The sequence below is a fragment of the Monodelphis domestica genome, chromosome 1 (assembly GCF_027887165.1).
Source record: "Monodelphis domestica isolate mMonDom1 chromosome 1, mMonDom1.pri, whole genome shotgun sequence".
In the NCBI taxonomy this organism is placed as follows: Eukaryota; Metazoa; Chordata; class Mammalia; order Didelphimorphia; family Didelphidae; genus Monodelphis; species Monodelphis domestica.
In genome coordinates, this window is record NC_077227.1 from 337,152,283 (window position 1) to 337,172,614 (window position 20,332).

General features: G+C 38.4%; 1 protein-coding gene across 9 annotated transcripts in view; it reads right to left on the minus strand.

Annotated features, from left to right (window-relative positions):
* The window catches only part of SIL1 (SIL1 nucleotide exchange factor), a 356,026-nt gene that overhangs the window by 320,113 nt on the left and 15,581 nt on the right, over positions 1–20,332 (minus strand). For 4 of the 9 annotated variants that reach the window (XM_007473694.3, XM_007473692.3, XM_007473686.2 and 1 more), the window contains exon 1: positions 3,530–3,778. The exons of 3 other annotated variants lie outside the window; for them this stretch is intronic. The gene's annotated coding sequence lies outside the window, so the exon portion shown is untranslated. Of the gene's footprint in view, positions 1–3,529; positions 3,779–20,332 lie in introns of those variants that run through there. 2 more of the 9 variants (XM_056811363.1, XM_056811364.1) reach the window with 1 other exon arrangement.

Below are 20,332 nucleotides of genomic sequence, written 5' to 3' on the forward strand. Positions count from 1 at the left end.
GAGTTCATATATTAACAAATTAGAGAGGGCAGAGGTCAATGAATTGGGCATGCAAATAAAAAAACTAGGAAGTGAACAAATTAAAAATCCTCAGATGAAGACTAAATTAGAGATCCTAAAAATCAAAGGAGAAATTAATAAAATTGAAAGTCACAGAACTATTGATTTAATAAATAAGACTAGAAGCTGGTACTTTGAAAAAACAAATAAAATAAACAAAGTACTGGTCAATCTAATTAAAAGGAAAGAAGAAAACCAAATTGATAGTATCCAAGATAAAAAGGGAGATCTCATCTCTTTCAAAGAACAACTAATCCCAATAACATACAAACTATTTGACATAATAAGCAAAGGAGGGGTTCTACCAAATACCTTTTATGACACAAATATGGTACTGATTCCAAAGCCAGGCAGGTCAAAAACAGAGAAAGAAAACTATAGACCAATCTCCTCAATGAATATAGATGCAAAAATCTTAAATAAGATACTAGCAAAAAGACTCCAGCAAGTGATCAGAAGTGTTATTCACTATGACCAGGTAGGATTCATACCAGGAATGCAAGGATGGTTCAATATTAGGAAAACCATCCACATAACTGACCATATTAACAAGCAAACTGACAAAAATCATATGATTATCTCAATAGATGCAGAAAAACCCTTTGATAAAATACAACACTCATTCCTATTGAAAACACTAGAAAGCATAGGAATAGAAGGGCCTTTCCTAAAAATAATAAACAAGTATATATCTAAAACCATCAGCAACCATCATCTGCAATGGGGACAAACTAGAAGCCTTCCCAATAAGATCAGGAGTGAAACAAGGATGCTCATTATCAACTCTATTACTCAACACTGTACTAGAAATACTAGCAGTAGCAATTAGAAAAGAAAAAGAAATTGAAGGTATTAAAAAAAATAGGCAATGAGGAGACCAAGCTATCACTCTTTGCGGATGATATGATGGTCTACTTAAAGAACCTCAGAGAATCAACCAAAAAGCTAGTCGAAATAATCAACAACTTTAGCAAAGTTGCAGGATACAAAATAAACCCACATAAGTCATCAGCATTTCTATATATCTCCAACACATTTCAGCAGCAAGAATTAGAATGAGAAATTCCATTTAAAATCACCCTAGAATCTATATGCCTAGATAAACACAAGAATTATACAAACACAACTACAAAACACTTTCCATACAATTAAAACTAGATCTAAACAATTGGAAAAACATTAACTGCTCATGGGTAGGACAAGCAAACATAATAAAAATGACCATCTTACCCAAACTTATTTATTTATTTAGTGCCATACCCATTGAACTACCAAAAAACTTTTTTACTGAATTAGAAAAAAAATAACAAAGTTCATCTGGAAGAACAAAGGATCAAGAATATCCAGGGAAATAATGAAAAAAATGTGAAGGAAGGTTGCCTAGCAGTCCCAGATCTCAAACTATACTATAAAGCAGGTCATCAAAACAATATGGTACTGGATAAGAGACAGAAAGGAGGATCTGTGGAATAGACTCGGGGTAAGTGACCTCAACAAGACAGTCTATGATAAGCCCAAATATCCCAGTTTTGGGGACCAAAATCCACTATTTGATAGAAACTTCTGGGAAAACTGGAAGACAGTGTGGGAGAGATTAGGTTTGGATCAATATCTCACACCCTACACCAAGATAAACTCAGAATGGGTGAATGACTTAAACATAAAGAAGGAAACTTTAGTAAATTAGGTGAACACAGAATAGTATACATGTCAGACCTTTGGGAAAGAAAGATTTTAAAACCAAGCAAGAGTGAGAAAAAATCACAAAATGTAAAATAAATAATTTTGATTACATTAAATTAAAATGTTTTTATATAAACAAAACCAATGTAACCAAAATTAGAAGGGAAGTAAATTGGGAAACAATCTTCATAACAAAAACCTCTAACAAAGGTCTAATTACAAATTTACAAAGACCTACATCAAGTGTACAAAAAATCAAGCCATTCTCTAATTGATAAATGGGCAAGGGACATGAATAGGCAACTTTCAGTTAAAGAAATCAAAACTATTAATAAGCACATGAAAAGTGTTCTAAATCTCTTATAATCAGAGAGATACAAATCAAAACAACTCTTGAGGTATCACTTCACAACTAGCAGATTGGCTAACACAGCAAAGGAAAGTAATGAATGCTGGAGGGGATGTGGCAAAGTTGGGACATTAATGCATTGTTTGTGGAGATGTGAATTGATCCAACCATTCTGGAGGGCAATTTGGAACTATTCCCAAAGGGTGATAAAAGACTATCTGCCCTTTGATCCAACCATACCACTGCTGGGTTTGAACCTCAAAAAGATAATAAGAAAAATACATGTACAAGAATATTCATAGCTGCACTCTTTGTGGTGGCCAAAAATTGGAAAATGAGGGGATGCCCTTCAATTGGGGAATGGTTGGACAAATCATAGTATATATTGGTGATGGAATACTATTGTGCTCAAAGGAATTATAAACTGGAAGAATTTTATGTGAACTGGAATGACCTCCAGGAATTGATGCAGAGTGAGAGAAGCAGAACCAGGAGAACATTGTACCCAGAGACTTATACTCTATGGTACAATCGAATATAATAGACTTCTTCATTAGTGGCAATGAAGTGATCATGAACAACTTGGAGGGATCTATGAGAAAGAACACTAGCCACATTCAGAGGAAAAACTGTGGGAGTAGAAAAACAGAAGAAAAACAACTGATGGGTTGAGGGAATATGGTTGGGGATAAAGACTCTAAATGAACATCCTAATGCAAACACCAACAACATGGAAATAGGTTCTGATCAAAGTCACATGTAATGCCCAGTGGAATTGCGTGTCAGCTATGGGAAGGGCAGAGGGAGGGGAGAGAGGAATAAAATATGATTTTTGTAACCAAGGAATTATGTTTGAAATTGACCAAATTTTAAAAAAAATGTTTAACTCTTTTTCTTAAAAAAAAAGAGAGACCAAATTTTATCCTAGAGACAATAGGGAGATTTATTAGAGAGTAGAATGATCAGATATATATTCAAGGAAATCACTTTGACAGCTGTATGTAAGATAAATTGGAGTTTTAAGAGACTTGAGCCGAAGAAACCAAGCAGGAAGTCACTGCAATAATCCAGGCAAGACAAAATGAGGATTTTTTTTTAAACCCTTACCTTCCATCTTGGAATCAATACTGTGTATTGGTTCTAAGGCAGAAGAGTGGTAAGGGCTGGACAATGGGGATTAAGTGGCTTTCCCAGAATCACTGAAGCCATATTTGATACTACAACCTCCTGTCTCTAGGCCTGGCTCTCAATTCACTTAACCACCCAGCTGCCCCCCCAGAATGGGGATTTGAACAAAACCGACTAGTTCTATGAGTATAGAAATAGAATCTAATCTGAAATATTTAAAAGAAGAAATATCAATATTTGGCATTGGCTGGATATGTGGGTGTGAAGGAAAGTAAGAAAAGGAGTAACAGGTAACATGGAGGTACTAACCTGAAAGTCTGTAAAAATGGTGGTTCCTGGGGTAGCTGGATGACTCGGCAGACAGAGAGGGAAAAAATGGTGGTTCCTATAACAGAAAGAGGAAAGTTTGGAAGAGGGGTGTGTTGGTACTAGAGGGTGGAAAATAATGACTTTTACTTCAAATATGCCAAGTTTGAGGTATGTATCCAGGACATTCAGTTTGAAATGTTGGAAAGAGAGCTGGTGTTGTAGGCCTGGAGCTCAGGGGAGAAACTGGGCTAGATATATAGATCTGGTAATTATTTGCACAGAGGTAATAATTAAACCCATGGGAACTGATGAGGTCACCATGAGAGAGAATGCAGAGAGAAGAGGTCCCAGGACAGAGCCTTCAGGGAACATCTATAGTTAAGGGGTGTAAAATGGATGATGAACCAGCAAGGGAGACATAAAAAAGTGAACCAGGAAAAAAGTAATGCCTGAAAAACCCAAGGAGAAGGTATTCAAGAAGAGAAGATGGGGGGAAATCTTATTTGGCAAATAAGAAACTGTTGGTTACTTTGAAGGAGCAGTTATAGTTTAGTGATAAGGTCAGAAGTCAGATTGTAAAGGGTTAAGAAGAGAGGAAGAGAACAAAAAGCTTTTTATTGAAATTTAGCAAAACAGGAGAGATAATGGATAATAACCTGAGATAACAGAATCAGGTGAACAAAGATGAGGGAGTCATGTGCATATTTGAAGGCAGTAGAAAAGGAACAAGTAGATAGGGAAAGAACAAACTAGAGAAGGAAGATGACTGAAAAGATTGGGGAGGATGAGATCAAGGGCCTAAGCCTGTAATAATGTCACCATCATAGTTAAAAACAGTTCGAGTGTTTTTTACATCCATTATTTCATCTGATCCCAGCAACTCTTGTTTAAGGTTGGCAAGAAAAGTATTTCTATTCCCATTTTACAAATGAGGAAAGTATGACACTAAATCACCTTTTCATTTCTGGCATAAGGCTTTGGGGGGGGGGGGGGTCTATATCAGGATTGCTACAACCTAGTGTGACATCCAACTTGTTTTGGAGAGACTAACCTGACCAAGAAGAGACAGGCTTACGTCAGAAGGGAAACAGATAAGATAAAAAATATGGATTCCTAGTTTGATTTTTCCTGGCAAGCTGCCCATCCTGCAGAATTTCTTTCCATTCAACTAGAATGTAGCCTTGAACCTTCTGGAAACATTTCCAAATACTTGAGAGGCAGTAGCAGGGAAAATACAAAGTGATGGTTAATATGGTAATGAATGAAGCCAGTGACTGCTAAAATACTCTGCCTCCTGGGTCTATTTGCTCATTCCTTCTAAGGTGAGAATATTTTCATAGTTGGAAATCTGGATATTATACTCAAAAATAAGAAAGCCATGGCTCCACCCTGGTACAAGCCATGAAACTGTGCCACCCAACAAAGTGTGAAGATAGAGTTAACTCTCCCTTTGTCTATTTTTAGCTAATCAAATCAAGAATTCAAAGCACCCCAACTTAACCATTAAGTATGAGAGTTCACAAGTCGTTAACTAGAGTAAGTGACACCTCCAAAGGCCACAACCCCCACCCCTAGCAGTGCTAGGCAAATTGGGAGGCTGCAATTGGTTCCTGTAAAGCAGGGGAGTGACAGGGAGTGATAGGAAGTGACGAAAGGGGAGCATTAAAGAAAAGACCAGCATGGTCTAGGGATCATTCCTTTTCTGGCATTTGGAGTGAGTGGCTTTAGAGGAGACTTTTTCCCTGGATCCTGCTTCAGCTTATTTGATGGGTGGCTGATATTCCTACCTTGGCTTTGGAGAAGGATGCATTGGTGGAACTCTGGCTGAAGACACCACAGGGACTTCTGGCTGAGGATTACAGGGAAATCCACATGGAGATCGAATTTGTGGAAGTCCCTGCCAGAGCTGAGCCAGATTTCACTAGAGAAGGACTAGGCTTGCTAGAAATCTGTCTCTTTATCTACATTTTACATTTTTACTCTTTCCACCTTTTTGTAAATAAAAGCTGCTAAAAGTCATTTTAACAAATTGGTGACCACAATATTTTTATAACTTTATAACTCTCATATTGAGTAAAAAAAAAAAAACTAAATTTAAATCTTGCAAAAGACTTGTATGTCTCCAAGGCAGCCCTTACATTCCAAGGCATAAGCTTTCAAGATATTAATCCATGACCATTGTGTACACCTTACAATGTTTACTCTACATGGATAAAGCACATTAAATTATATTCAAGGACTCTGAGAGCCTTTCCAATACTATTCCCCACTTACTTCTTTGTTTAAAAGACTTATAACCTTAAGACAATGCCAACTGACTAAAAGTATCAATAATGGCTGAGCAAAAGATGGGCAGCTGGACTACACTTGCCAATAGAAGCTTTGTAAAAAGATCTTCTCCAGCCTAGGCCTCAGTTTACCCCACTTGTAAAGAGGAGAACCCACTTTTGAGAGAGACCAGAGAAGGCAAGATGACTAACAAATGGTTTTAGTCAGTAAAGCATAAGAATCCTGGACAAATGGAAGAGCTAAAGGGCATGGATAGAGCGGCTTAATTTCTAGAAGAGGGGCAATGAAAGCCAAAACTGAAAAACTAAATATTCCTCTTTTGCCTGACACATAATGATACTAACAACTCTGTAACTTAAAACAGAAAACTCAGGCTCAACTCCCCACTCTGACATCTGCCACCTATATACCACCTTGCACAAGCCCCTTCAGCTCTCCAGGTCACCAGTTTCCTGATCTCAAAATCAAAGTGTTAGAATATAGTGTCACAAACATGGACTTGAAGTCCAGAAGACCAGGGGTGAATGATGCTTATTAGCTATATGGTCCTATACAAATCACCTAACTCAGTCTCCTCATCTGTAAAATAGGAGGGTCATCTCCAATGACCTTTATGGTCCCTTCCTGTTCTAAATGTTTGCTCCCACGACTTAAGATTAAATTACTTCTAAATTCTCTCTTTTTTTTAACCCTTACCTTCTTAGTATCATTACTAAGACAGAAGAACAGTAAGGGCTAGGCAATCAGGGTTAAGTGACTTGCCCAGGGTCACATAGTGTAAAAATGGAGACTTGAACTCTGGACTCCAAACCCCAGCAGTCCTTGCTCTGGCTCCCAGAATGTTTTGTAATCTCACTGAGATCCTCACCAGAGAGGGATCAAAAGTTCTATTTAACTGGTTGTAAAAGCCTACTGAGGGTCTTTTCCTGTTTCCACTTGCAAGCAGACGGGTCTTTTCATGATGTAGGTGAGGTTGAATGGGCTTCTTGGCCCTCCTTCGCACATGCTTTTCTTACTTGTATATTCTTAAATTCTTAATCTTTAATAAACTTCTAAAAATATAATACTCCTTGCAGAGAAACTAATTTCTACCTTGCTTCAGTTTCCCCTAAATTTTAATCTTAACAATAGCTAGGAAGTATCTGAGATCAAATTTGAACCCAGGTCCTCCCAACTCCAGGTTTAGTGCCCTATCCACTGTGCTACCTAGCTGTCCCCTCCAAAGCAGGTCTTAATCCTATGACCCAAAGAATCTAGAGCCATTGTGCTTTTGTCAGGAAAAGTGATCCCAGAGAATACTTATATGAACTAATAATGAAAAGTGAAGTGACCAGAACCAGGAGAACACTGTACACAGTAACAGTAACACTGTACAGTGGTCAGCTGTGAATGACTTAGCTATTCTCAGCAAAACAGAGATCCAAGACAATTCCAAAGGACTTATGATGAAATATATCCTCCTCCAGGGAAAGAACTGATGAGTCTGGACACAGAGATGAGAGCAAGCCTTTTGTACTTTCTTTTTCTTTTATTTTTTTGTCCTGTTACCTTTCACAATATGACCAATAAAGAAATCTATTTTGCATGCCTATATATGCATAATCTATATCGAAGGTCTTCTCAAGAAAAGGGGAGAGGAGAGAGGAATCTTAGAACACAAAAATCATAAAAAAGAATGTTAAAAATTATTTTACCTGTAATTGAGGGGAAAATAAAAATATTCTTTGAATGTTAAAAACAAAAAGAAAAAATATTCTTTAGGATTAATTTATTTAGTATCCATTTATTTTTAGCCTTTCCTTTAAAAATCTTTTTTCAATATAATTTTATTTTAAAATTGATAAAAATGAATTTAAAAAACAACATGATCTCAGAGACTAGATAAGAGTCTCAACCATTGTGGGTACTATGGAGAAGGAGACTGTATAAACAGCAGCAATGATCAGTAACGAATCTAGTTAATAATCTGTCTTTTCTGGGCCTTGACATTTGTAGAAAAAGCTCCATATGATGAAGAGAGAGAGGGTTTGGGTTTTTTTGAAAATGGCATATGGTTAGATTGGTCAGCTACATTTTGGTTCTTGATATTCCTACCAAATATCTTCAAAACAGAGATAATGAATAGCAAGTGAATGCTGTAAGGGGGGATACTTGTGAGTTGTGGGGGGGGGGGGGTGGAGGGGGAGAGATAGTCAGGGCAGGAGATATTACCCTGCCAAAGTTTCACTGAGATGCAGATTTTCCTCTGGATACTATATTACTCTGCCCCTTGGCTGACCACATTTAGGCAATAATTTTATTCAATATATTTTCTTTTCATTTTTGTTTGTTCACTTGGAGTTCCCCTGCAGAAAAGTCATTAATGCAAAAGGTCTATAGGGTCAAACTGACCCCTAAATCCTCATGACTATAACCAACTGTCTCCCACAGGTGCATTTGAAGCAGTGACTTTGGAAGGAAAAAAATATCAAGCCTGCTGTGCCTTGGACCTCTACAAAAGGGCTGAAGTCAAAAGGGTTTTGGGAACCTACCATTTTGATTCTAATGAAGCTTCAGAGTCCTAGGAAATCATTATACTAAAAGGTTTATTAACACATAATCAAAAAGCATGTATAAGTACCTATGCTAGGCAGCTAGGTGGCACAGCAAATAGAACACTGAGCTTGGAGTCAAGAAGTTTCTTAAATTCAAATCTGACCTCAGACACTTACTATCTATATGACCCAGGATAAGTCACTTCACACTGTTCACCTCTTTCCTCATCTGTAAAATGAGCTGGAGAAGGAAATGGCAAACCACTCTAGTAACTTTGCAAAGAAAACTTCAAATAGGGTCATCAAGAGTCTGACAAAAACAAAGGCACCAGGTATACAAGTACAAAGAATGAAACAAAATAGGAACTGCTGACCACTAAGCTTCTGAGCTGGGCTTTCTCCAAAATAATCAGTAACAGCTTTTTTGAGCAACTACTACATAAAAGGAAAAATGCTAGATTCTTTTGGGAATATAAGATGAGTAAAGCATAGTCCTTGTCCTCAAGAAGTTTATAATCAGTCTACAAGAGCTAGGTTTTATCTGGAATGCAAATAAGAGAACCAAGTATAAATGAAAAAAAAAAAACCAGAAACATTAATGGTCTACTATGTATAAAGCCCTGAGGATGCAAAAAAAAAAAGATTTAAGTCAGATTGAGGTGATATCACTGACAAACATATATATATAACATATATATAAAACACATGAATAATTTCAAGGAAAAAAAATGAATGTCAATCACTAGAGAATCTGGAAATAAGGAAGCGCCTGCGCAATACTTAAAAGGAAGCTAAGGATTCTGAAGCAGGAGCATATCTCTTATTCAAGGAATGGCAATCTGAAAGGGATTGTGTGAAAGGGAATAACCTAAAGTAAAATGGGAGCCAGATTGTGGAAGGCTTTAATTGCCAGACTAAGAAGTATTTTATCCAAAAAGAAAGAGGAAGCCATAAGGATTTTTTAATAGAGGGGAACAACTCAATCAAGACAAAGTGTCTAAGTGTTGAACTGGATGGAACTCTGGGCCTGGAGTCAGGAAGATCTGAATTCAAATGTACCTCAGCCCCTTTACCATCCATGTTATCTTGGACAAGTCACTTAAATCTGGTTGCCTCGGGTTCTTCACCTATAAAATGGGGATAGTAATAGCACCTGCCTCTCAGAGTTGTTGTAAGGATCAAATGAGAAAATAGTTGTATTTAACAAAGCACTTCACAAAGTATGTGCTATATAAATGCTAGCTATTATTATTATTATTAACATAGTTTTATCTATTATGGCATCTGTGTAAAAGACTGATTAGAAAGATGAGAGACGAAGGTATCAATTAAGAGGTAATCAGTTTAGAGAAGTGTGCAGATCCAAGAGATGCTGTGCAGGTAGATTCATGAAAATTTGGCAAGATACTGGACATGGAGATTGAAAGAGAGAAAAAAGTCAAGGATGACTCTAAGGTTATGGTAAGATGGTGAGGCCACTCCCCCTAATATAGTAAAGGGCAACACCATCCTTCCAGGCCCCCAGGCTCACAACCTTGAAGTCATCTGGGATTCCTTACTATCTGTCACCCCCTATATCCAAGCTGTGGCCACAGTCTGTCAACTTCATCTTTGCAACATCTTTTAAACATTCCTCTTTCTCTCTTCTGACACTGACACTGCTCTCATGCAAGGTCCAATCAGACCTTGATTACTGCAATAACCTGCTGGTGGGTCAACCTGCTTCAAGTCTCTCCCTACTCCAATTCAGTCATTAAAGTGATTTTCCTAAAACACAGATCTGATCATGTCATTATCCTACTCAATAAACTTCAGTGGTTTCCCATTGCCTCCAGGAGCAAATACAAAATGCACTGTCCAACATTTAAAGTCCTTCATAAACTTGCCCCATCCTAGCTTTTCAGTCTTCTTACACTTTGCTCCCTAAAGCATACTCTTTGATCCAGTGACACAGGCCACCTGCTTTTCCTTAAAGAAGATATTCCATTCCTCAGGTTCACACATCTTCTCTGCTTGTCCCTCAAGTCTGGAACATTCTCCCTACTTTCCTCCCACTACTGACCTCTAGAGCTTCCTTTAAGTGTCAACTAAAATAATGCTTTCCATAGGAAACCTTCACTAGTTCCTCTTAATTCCAGTGCCTTCCCTGTTATTTCCTAATAACTTTGTATATTATTTAAATATATATGTATATGTGTGCATATAAATATATATTATATGCATATATATTACATATATATGTGTTTACATGTGGTCTCCCTCACTAGTCTGTAAATTCCTTGAGGACAGTGATGAGACATCTTTTGCCTTTTTTATAATCAGTCTACAATGGCTATATGCAAAGATAAAACACATCAATATCTATTAATTTAAATGAAAAAACATTAAAGGACTACTATGTGCCAGGCACTAAGGACAGAAACAAAATGAAACCAGTCCCTGATAGCAAGAAAGTTACATTGGCACTTAGCACAGTGCCTGGCACACAAGAAGTACCTGAATTGAACTGAAATATAAGTTCTATTTTGGATAAGGCAAGTAAGTAATGATGTCCAATAAGTGTTGGTAATATAGGGCCAAAGTTCAGGGGAAAATATAGGGTTATTTAGATTTTGGAAAAAATAAATAAGTGAACTAAAGAAAGATGATGAAAACATCAATGAAGACAGCATAGGAAAAGAAGGGAAGAGAATTCAGGACAAATTCTAGGACAATGATGGAGAACCTTTTAGAGCCCGTTGGGGCCACCCCCACCCCACTCCCCAGATTGAGTGCCAAACCCTCCTCCCCCATCAAGGGCCAGGCATGCCCTGCCCCCTTCCTTACCCCTCACAATGGAGAAAGTGCTCCCATTGGGCTCCTGGGCAGAGGAGTGGGGGAATGTGAAAAAATATCATCAGGCATGGTTGAGAGGGGAAAGGGAGCTGCTCTGCCAGAGTCCCTCTGCCTTTCTAGTAATGAACTCTGGGGTTGGAGGGTGGGAAGAGAGGCCACATACCCACAGAGAGGGCTCCCTGTGCCATCTTTGATACCTGTGCCATAGGTTCCCTGACATTGCCCTAAGAGATTGCTCTTATTTACTGGGTGACAAGATGATGATGATGATGATGATGATCCAGTAAAAGACTGAGAAAGGGTGTCAGAAAGTAGAAAGAGAATTTTGTAAACCAAGGAGAGAAAGCTCAAAGAGCAAAATTATGGAAGGTTCCTTTTTTCCCTGATTAGTCACAAAATACAAGAAGAAATAAGGCCTAGTCTCTCAAAAAAAAAAATTGAATCACTAGGGAGTAGTATGACTACTGATCATTTCCTGATGATTATCAATATGCAGACTACTATCCAGCACCTAAGATTTCTCAAATGATCTCTTTTGAGAGTCTCTAAAATTTTTAAAGTAAAATTCCATTAATTTATGTTCTTTATTCAGAATTTCTAATCTAATTTTCCCCAATACTTTTTTCACAAGGTCTATAAAAACCTTTCAATGGTTCTATATTTCCCACCTCATCAAGTCTAAATCTCTGCTTAATGTTCATTTTTAAAAATAATTTTTATTTATTCATTTGTTTATTGGTTACATTAAGATTCCCAAATATCTCTCACCCTCCCTCTCCTCCTCAAACTAGAAAAGGCATTACTTGACAAAAAAAAATGTATATATAAACTGTCTTTCGTTTTTCTATTTATCAGTTCTTTCTCTGCAGGTGGACATTCACAAGTTATTCTTTAAACATTAATTCTGTAGCTGTATATAATGTTCTTTTGATTCTCCTTGTTTTGCTTTCCATAATTTCATGAAGGTCATTCCAAGTTTTTTGGTTTGGGATCTTTTAAACCCTTATTTTCAGTCTTTGAATTAATACTAAGTATCAGTTCCAAGGCAGAAGAAAGCAGTCAGGGTTAGGCACTTGGGGTTAAATGACTTACCCAAGCCCATACAGCTGAGGCCATATTTGAATCCAGAACCTCCCATCTCCAGGCCTGGTTCTCTGTCTACTGTGCCACCTCCATGCCCCAGGCTTTCCAAGTTGTTGTTGTTTTTTTTTATTAACCCATTCATCCTTTCTTACATACAATAGTATTCCATCATAATCATATGCCACTTGTTCAATAGTTCCCCAATTGATGGGTATCCCTTCAAAATTCAGGTTTTTTTGCCACCACAAAGGATCCTCTATAAATATTTTAACACATATAGGTTCTTTTCCTTTTTCCCCTGATCTCTTCAAGAAATAGTCTCAGTGATGGCATTGCTAGATCTAAGGGTATATGCAATTTTATAACTCTGGGCATGTTCTTAGCTTGATTTTCAAGGCCTTCTGTGATTCAAGTCTATCTAACCTCTCCCATTATTCCTTACCCACTATGTGTTTCAGCCAAATCTGCCTTCTCACTGACCCACAGTCCCCTCCTTAATCATGTTCATTACTTCCTCCATAACTTTATTTAAGTTGATCTCTTAAACTCTCCAAATCCTACCCCATCCAAGTCCCAATCTAAGTACTATCTCCTCCATGAAGCATTCTTTAACTATCCCAGTTCACAATAATCTCCCTTCTCTTTGGATTTCTAAAGCACTTCATTTGGGTGCCCTTACTATAAAGATTGCTCTGTACTAATTGTCCTACCATCAGCCTTGACTCCCCTAAAAGATGAAAAGTTCCTAAAAAATAAGGACTATGTCTTATTTTGTGATTCAGAGTCTAATACTTAACTGAACATACAGTAAATACCCAATAAATTGTTACTGTTTGCCCTTTGTTTTCTAAAAGGACCAATAGCATTACAGGATAATTCTTGATCTCTGCATGAATTCGATTTAAGTGAGGCAAACTTGCACAAGGTCTTCAGCCTCACTCTCTCTTCCAATCACAGAAGTCCAGTGGCAAGTTAAAAGTCAGGACAACTGACAATGGCCCAGAATGAAGCGGATGATCTTGTAGTCTTCTATGTGTGACCAAGCTCCAAGTGCTCCATGGTGCCTGTTTCAGCAACTTTCATGGCAAAGACTGTTGGAATGAATTGTTCTCATCTGCCCATACAATTAGGGGAAGCCTTCCGTGCTTGGCGTAGACATTCCTCTAATTCACCAACAGGTTCAAAGCCTATCAATTACCTTCAATCTGGTTTAATGGTGTATGGCAAGTGCTGAGCATGCTAGAGCTTCCTGGAGAGTTGGGTGTTGGGCAGAGTCCTGAAAAAGGCTCTGCAAAGTCCTCACACCAGAGAGGCTAGTCCTTCTTGAATAACTCATATACCCCACCTCAATAACTGCCTGTTGGATTGATGACTGATGAATATTCTAAACTAAGCTAAAGTTCATGTTTTTAAATTACAAAGAAATTTATGAAAAAGTGGAAAGTGTAAACAAGAATGGTTTATACTGGGGTTATACTGGTATCACCCACACTTGTAACTTTTTAACATACAAACAATAGATATGCTATTGTAAATCTTTCTTTTCTATTAATTAAAGCAGATACCTAGAGATAATTATTTCCTAACAAGATAACCTAATCTAATAGTAGCAAATACTTAAGAGTAATAACCGAATTTTTTTTCATTTTTTACAAAATTGTACTGGCCTTCCTCTAACTTAGTAAAGTTTTATTTTATTTTGTTCAAAGAACTGTCTGCATGATGGGAAGAGCACTAACATTTTGGGTTTTTTTTAAACATTCAACCTGGGCTCTCTGTCCCCTGTAATACATGGAACTACTTCCAAATCATAAAAGGAAAACAAGACTATTTCAGGAACAAAATCAAGGTCAGCATATTTAACTTTACCTTCCTGACTTTGTACAAGAACTAAACATGGGTACACAAATCAAAAAGAGGACATGACAGAGTTCAGAGCTCCCTTAACTAATTGTTTTTAATTTGGCTGAGGAGAGAAAGGCAAATTACATGGGCGATGACTGTGATCACAAGGCCACAAGGAAGCACACCTGTACCATTATTCATCTAAAATCCAAATGAGCTACTGCTCAAAAAACATGGAGTTTGGGAACGCCTCTCACTTATCTAGCTAGACAGAAACCTGTGAAAGTAGCAACAAAGTCATATAGGAAAGAAGAAATCAAAAAATCACAAGGGAATTCTTGCAACCTGAGCCTTTCTTCTTCTCATTTCCCGAGGAGTCATGTTTAGTCTATTAATACATACAGAATAAAAAAGATGACATGGTGGGCATCAGTCCAATATGGATTGGCGCTAAGCTCGGACTCAGGTAAGGAGTTCCAAATCAGGTGGGACTAGGATGAGAGGTTAATCATAGGTACTTGTCTTACTGATTTTTGTGAGTGACATTAAATATTTGCTTTTAGGGCATCTGATGAAAACCACTGCTCCACCCAGTCAGGTATTCTACTCAAAGGAAAGAATTCTACTTAAAGCATTAGGCTTAGGGCTTGAAAGCAAGAGGAGAAAAACTGAAGTAATAAAGGGTTTTTATACTCCTTATATAGAAGGAATTTCAGTCCATCTCTCCTGAATTTAGAATAGGCTTTCTGTTTCAGCAGAAGCAATACAAGCTAGATAACAAAAATTTCTCCCAGTGAGAACTGTGAAACAGTAGAATAAGTCAGTGTTGGTGACTTCTTCCCTAATGATCTCTAGTAACGACATTCACAACCCCTTCTATCTGTAGAGTGCTTTTAAGCTATCAGTGTTTTCAGAGTCATATTTCATTTTAGTTTCACAGTTTGCTATGCTGAAAAGTAGGCAGGGCAAGACAAGGTCCAGAAAGATTAAGTAATTTGCTCCAGGTCAGATAGTCAGTGACAAAGCCAAAGGCCCAGAACCCTGGCTCTAGTGATCCTTCTGGAATACCAGACTCCCATCTTCCTAGTTTATGCTGACACAGACCTGCAAGAATGAGAAAGAATAGAAATAAAAGATGTTTGTGATCCTTCCTGGCCTGAGGATTCTCTAGTTTTAGATTTCAGTAGAAGAACCAAGGTTCCAAAAGGTCCCTTAAACACTAAACTTCTCCAGAATTAAAGAGGGAGGAGAAAGGGTTTCCTATCTAGAATATTTAAGATATGTGTAATTAGAAACTGAACCCCAGAACTCTTTCCCAGTTTCCCATGTTCCTTTTCACTTTATGTGCTTATGTAGGGATGATATAAATTTTGCATAGCTCTGCCCCTTGCTCTCTTTTCCCCCTGATCATGGTTGGTGGAGGTGGGGTGAGTCCCAGGAGGGGAATTTTTTTCACGTGTCTTTACTCAGGCTTTTACTTTTTTCTTTTATTTCTTCCTACTTCAAGAGATTATTAATAAATGTTATAAAATATAATCCCTTCATGGTCACCACAAAATGTAAGATTTAAATTAATATCCAATAACTCCAAGTGTTATATTTTATAAGGTTTATTAATAATCACTTTAAGTAGAGAGAAAATAAACTAAAAGAAATAGTTCAAACCTAACTATCTAACAAAAAGTAAACCCACATGAGTAAGTTCTCCAGCCCACTTCCACCACCACGATCAGGGGGAAAAGAGAGCAAGGGACAGAGCTACACAAAACTTATATCATCCCGATTTTAGCACATAACATGAAAAGGAACATGGGAAGCTGGGAAAGAGAGTTCTGGGGTTCAGATTCTAATTACACAATCCCCCCCCATGATTCCAAGGGAAAACAAGCATGTAGAAATCTCCCAGATTTACAAGCCTAGTTTCCTCATGGAATCAGTACACATAACCAACTTATATCTCTAAAGATTTTCAAATAGCGGTACAGACAATATTGTACTTTCTAAGAGGAAATTACAATAATTTGGGGATAAGAAGGAAATAAAAGAGAAAGAGAACAAAACCAATGATTTCTAGGCACACTGACAAAAAGCCAATTAGGGGGCAGTCCCCTTTGGCATAAGAGTATACATTCAAAATAAAAGCATCCAACCCCCCACAGTTCAATTTCACTACATCCCAAAGTTCACTCTGGATCTTTTGGTGCAGTGTGTGGCTTCTATAGACTTCTTTATGGCGCCTTCTCCAGCCAGTTCACTTTTTTGATTCAGGGAGGTAGCAAGTTTCTTATCCTAAAATTACTCTCAAAGAAGAAAACTTTTCATAAATCTAGAGTTTTATGACAATTATACAGATATTTATTAGCTCCTTCAATTTTTCTGGCTCCTAACTATCCACTGGATTTAAACTGTAAACTATAAATGTTCTTTTCTATTTCTTTAATCTCCAGTTATATTGTTTCAACTAAACCAAAACTGGCTCTCATTTTGGAGCTCCAAGGGCTATAGGTCCCCATGAAAGTTTCCTAGAAATAAAATGTGTGTGCCTTAGGCTAAACAAATTCAGAGATAAACAAATTCTATAAAGGTACCTTAAAAGAAGACCAAACTTAGACAACCAGCACCAGCAATGGAATCTCTCACGTCCTCCTCCCTCCCTAGGTTTCTAGGTCTCCTCCCCCAGCTTCTAAGCTCTCCGAAGAAGGTAGCTTTATAGACAAGCTACTTCCAAAAGAGGCAGTGGATAGGTGGGAGGTGCATTCACTGACAAAGAAAATTTGCTGGGAAGGATAATGTTTCATTGCATTCAATGATAATAAGTCCCATAAAAATGCATAATCAGAGATTCCAACTGTGCCAGGATCCACCACAGTGACATAGCCAGGGGCCTCTTTAACCTGCTCACAGAGCAACACACTGAATTACTAACCCTACTGGTTTCTCTGTGGGGGGAAAATGCAAAGTGGGCTAAGCAACAGATTCAATATCCAGAAATATAACGATCTGAACAGCAGGATACTTGGCCTCACCTAGTTGATTCCCTTAGGAAAAGAGAAGCCCAAAAGGCCTGGGAGGTAAGTAGAAAATTGGATACTTCAGAAAGCAAAGGATAAACAACCCCAGCTTTTGCTAGGCCCAAGAAGGAAGTCACCATTCATTCACTCATTTGATATAGTATTAAGTGGCTACTAAAAGATACCATACGGAATGATCTTTCTTCCCTATGCAATTCCTTCCATTAGTTTTCCAACAGCCTTAGATTACTTTAAATTACTTTAAAAGGGCATCAAAGAATAATATTAACACTGTATTATGTTCTAGTTTGAAGTATTCCAGAAACAATTTTGTTTATTTTAACACTAATCTAATATCTGAGCATTTCTGGCTTGGAAAGCTGACCCAACTGACTTAAGATTCTCCATACCTTCCAATATGTCTCCCTACTTAAAGACAACTTGAGGTAACTTTTACTGGAATACTGATCAAGGAAAAAATAGCAAAAGATCTTCCAAAACATTGTGGGATTAACACTCTAAAAAAATAGTCACAATTTAGTTCCCTTCTTGATCACTCCCCCAGAAGAAAAATAAAGGACTTAAGTGATCAAAATATATCTCAATCATTTCTCAAAGGAGAGAGATGGATCATAACACCAATGACTCTAGATCAGCACTGGTGAACCTTTTAGAGATTGTGTGCCCAAACTGCACGTTCAAGTCACCTGTGAGCCACACACACACACACATTACCCCAGGAGGAAGTGCTTGCATTGGGCTGCTAGGTGGAGGTACAGGGCCTGCAAAAAATGTCCTCAGGCACAGTGGAGAGGGGAAACAGCAACCCCTCCAGCACACTGGGGCAAGAGTGCCACGTCTTTGCCAAAGCAGCTCTAAATAATAAATAAGAGGACTTCCGGGTGAACATGGCTGCAATCTAGACGCGACTCGCTTCCCCTCCCCAGCACCGAACAAAATAGAATACCTCAAAAGAGCATAAAAATCACCTTTGGAAGAATGGAGGGACTCTCCAGTACCCCACAGAAACGAAGGTACGTGGGGTTTGAACATTTCCACACTATAAGGACAAGGAAAAGCTTGCACAAAAACGTGAACTGAGCCGCCCCTCCCCCCCACCCCTCCACCAAACCAGAGTAAGCTATCAGAGCGCTCACTGGGACAGCAAGTGAGTGAGGAATGTCTCTGTCTGGGGAGGGGGGGGGCACACCAGGGTCCTTGGGATCTAAAGACTGCAAGGAAACGACCTCTCAGGGTGGTTTCACAGGAGAATCCTGTGCTGAGCACAGGGGGCTGCGGAGCTGAACTCCGGGACGGTTTCACTGAGCACCTGGGCAGAGCTAAACACCTGGGTGGGCCGTGGTGATCACCTGGGAGGTTGGGCTGAACACAGGGGCCCGTGCTCTAAGAAAACTCGGAGGCTGGGAAGAACTAGTCTGAGGCAACCTAAATTCACAGAAAACCCGCCCATATCACCCAGACCCCAGACCAAAAAAGAAAGTGGAATAAAACCACCAAAGGGATGACTCACACAGCCCAAAATCAAGCCTCCAAGAAGAAAGGGGGGGGGGGGGGAAGTGACTATTGAAAACTTTTATGGAGGGAGTACCCAAGGAAAAGAAGAGAATGAGGATGAAATCCAAACAAAATCAGAACATGCCTCCCAAAATGGAAACTATCCACAAGCTCTGGAAGATCTCAAACTGGAGCTTACCCAAAAGACGGAAACCTTTTGGAAAAAAAAATGGGAGAAAGAGATCAGCAGTCTGATAGACAAGACTTCACAATTGGAGAAGGAGCTGGAAGCATCTAATAGAAGGGCAGACAAAGCTGAAAAGCAAAACCAGTCCCTAACAACCAGAATTAAGCAAATGGAAGACAGTGAGAATGCCCAAAAGATGGAAACCTTTTGGAAAGAAAAATGGGAGAAAGAGATCAGCAGCCTGATAGACAAGACTTCACAATTGGAGAAAGAGCTAGAAGCATCTAATAGAAGGGCAGACAAAGCTGAAAAGCAAAACCAGTCCCTAACGACCAGAATTAAGCAAATGGAAGACAGAGAGATTACAAAACAGCAAGAATCAATAAAGCAAAGCCAAAAAATTAATGAATTAGAAAAAAACATAAAATATCTCACTGAAAAGGTTACAGACTTGGAAAACAGAGGAAGAAGAGACAACCTCAGAATTATTGGTCTCTCCAAAAAAACAGAGATAAACAAATACCTCGATGCTATTTACAGGAGATTATAGAAAAAATTGCCCCCATGTTCTGGAGCAAGGGGGCAAAATAGAAATAGAAAGGGCTCATAGAACACCTTCTATACTAAATCCCCAAAAGACAACCCCCAGGAATGTAATCGCCAAATTCAAGAGCTTCCAAGAAAAGGAGAAAATCCTACAAGAAGCCAAGAAGAGGAGCTTCAGATATAGGGGGGCTCCGATAAGGCTCACACACGACTTAGCGGCTAACACACTAAGAGACCGCAAAGCATGGAACACGATATTTAGAAAGGCAAGAGAGCTGGGTCTCCAACCAAGAATCAACTACCCAGCAAAACTGACTATATACTTCCAGGGGAAAGTATGGGCATTCAACAAAATAGAAGATTTCCAAGCATTTGCTAAGAAAAGACCAGAATTTAGTGGAAAATGTGATATCCAATCACAGAAAGCAAGAGAAACATGAAAAGGTAAATATGAAAGAAAGGGAAAAGGAGATAAATCTTATACTTTTCTTTAAGTCAAACTCTCTTCTATAAGGACTACATTAATATCACATTATATATATTAATATGTGGGGAAAATGTATTGTGTAACTCTCAAAAATTGTATGCATCATAAGAGTAGTTAGGAGAATCATGCATAGGGAAAGATTGGGGCATCAAGAAGATTTGTTAAAGGGGGGGCAAAGAAAGAAAAAGGGAGGGGGGAATCGTCGATAATACTAACATTTACTTCAAGAAATGGGGAGGGGGGTACTAAATAGAATAATCTTTCCCATACAAAGATACACATGGGAAGGGGAGGGGAAGAACTCTCATATGAGAAGGAGAGGAAGAGAGCGTGAAGTGGAATTACTTAAACCTTACTCTCAGTGAAATCAAATCTGAGAGGGAAGATCATCTAGATCCAGTAGGATCCTGAATTCTATCTTATCCAACAGGGTAAGAAAGAAAGAAAAATCAAGGAGGGGGAGAAGGGAGG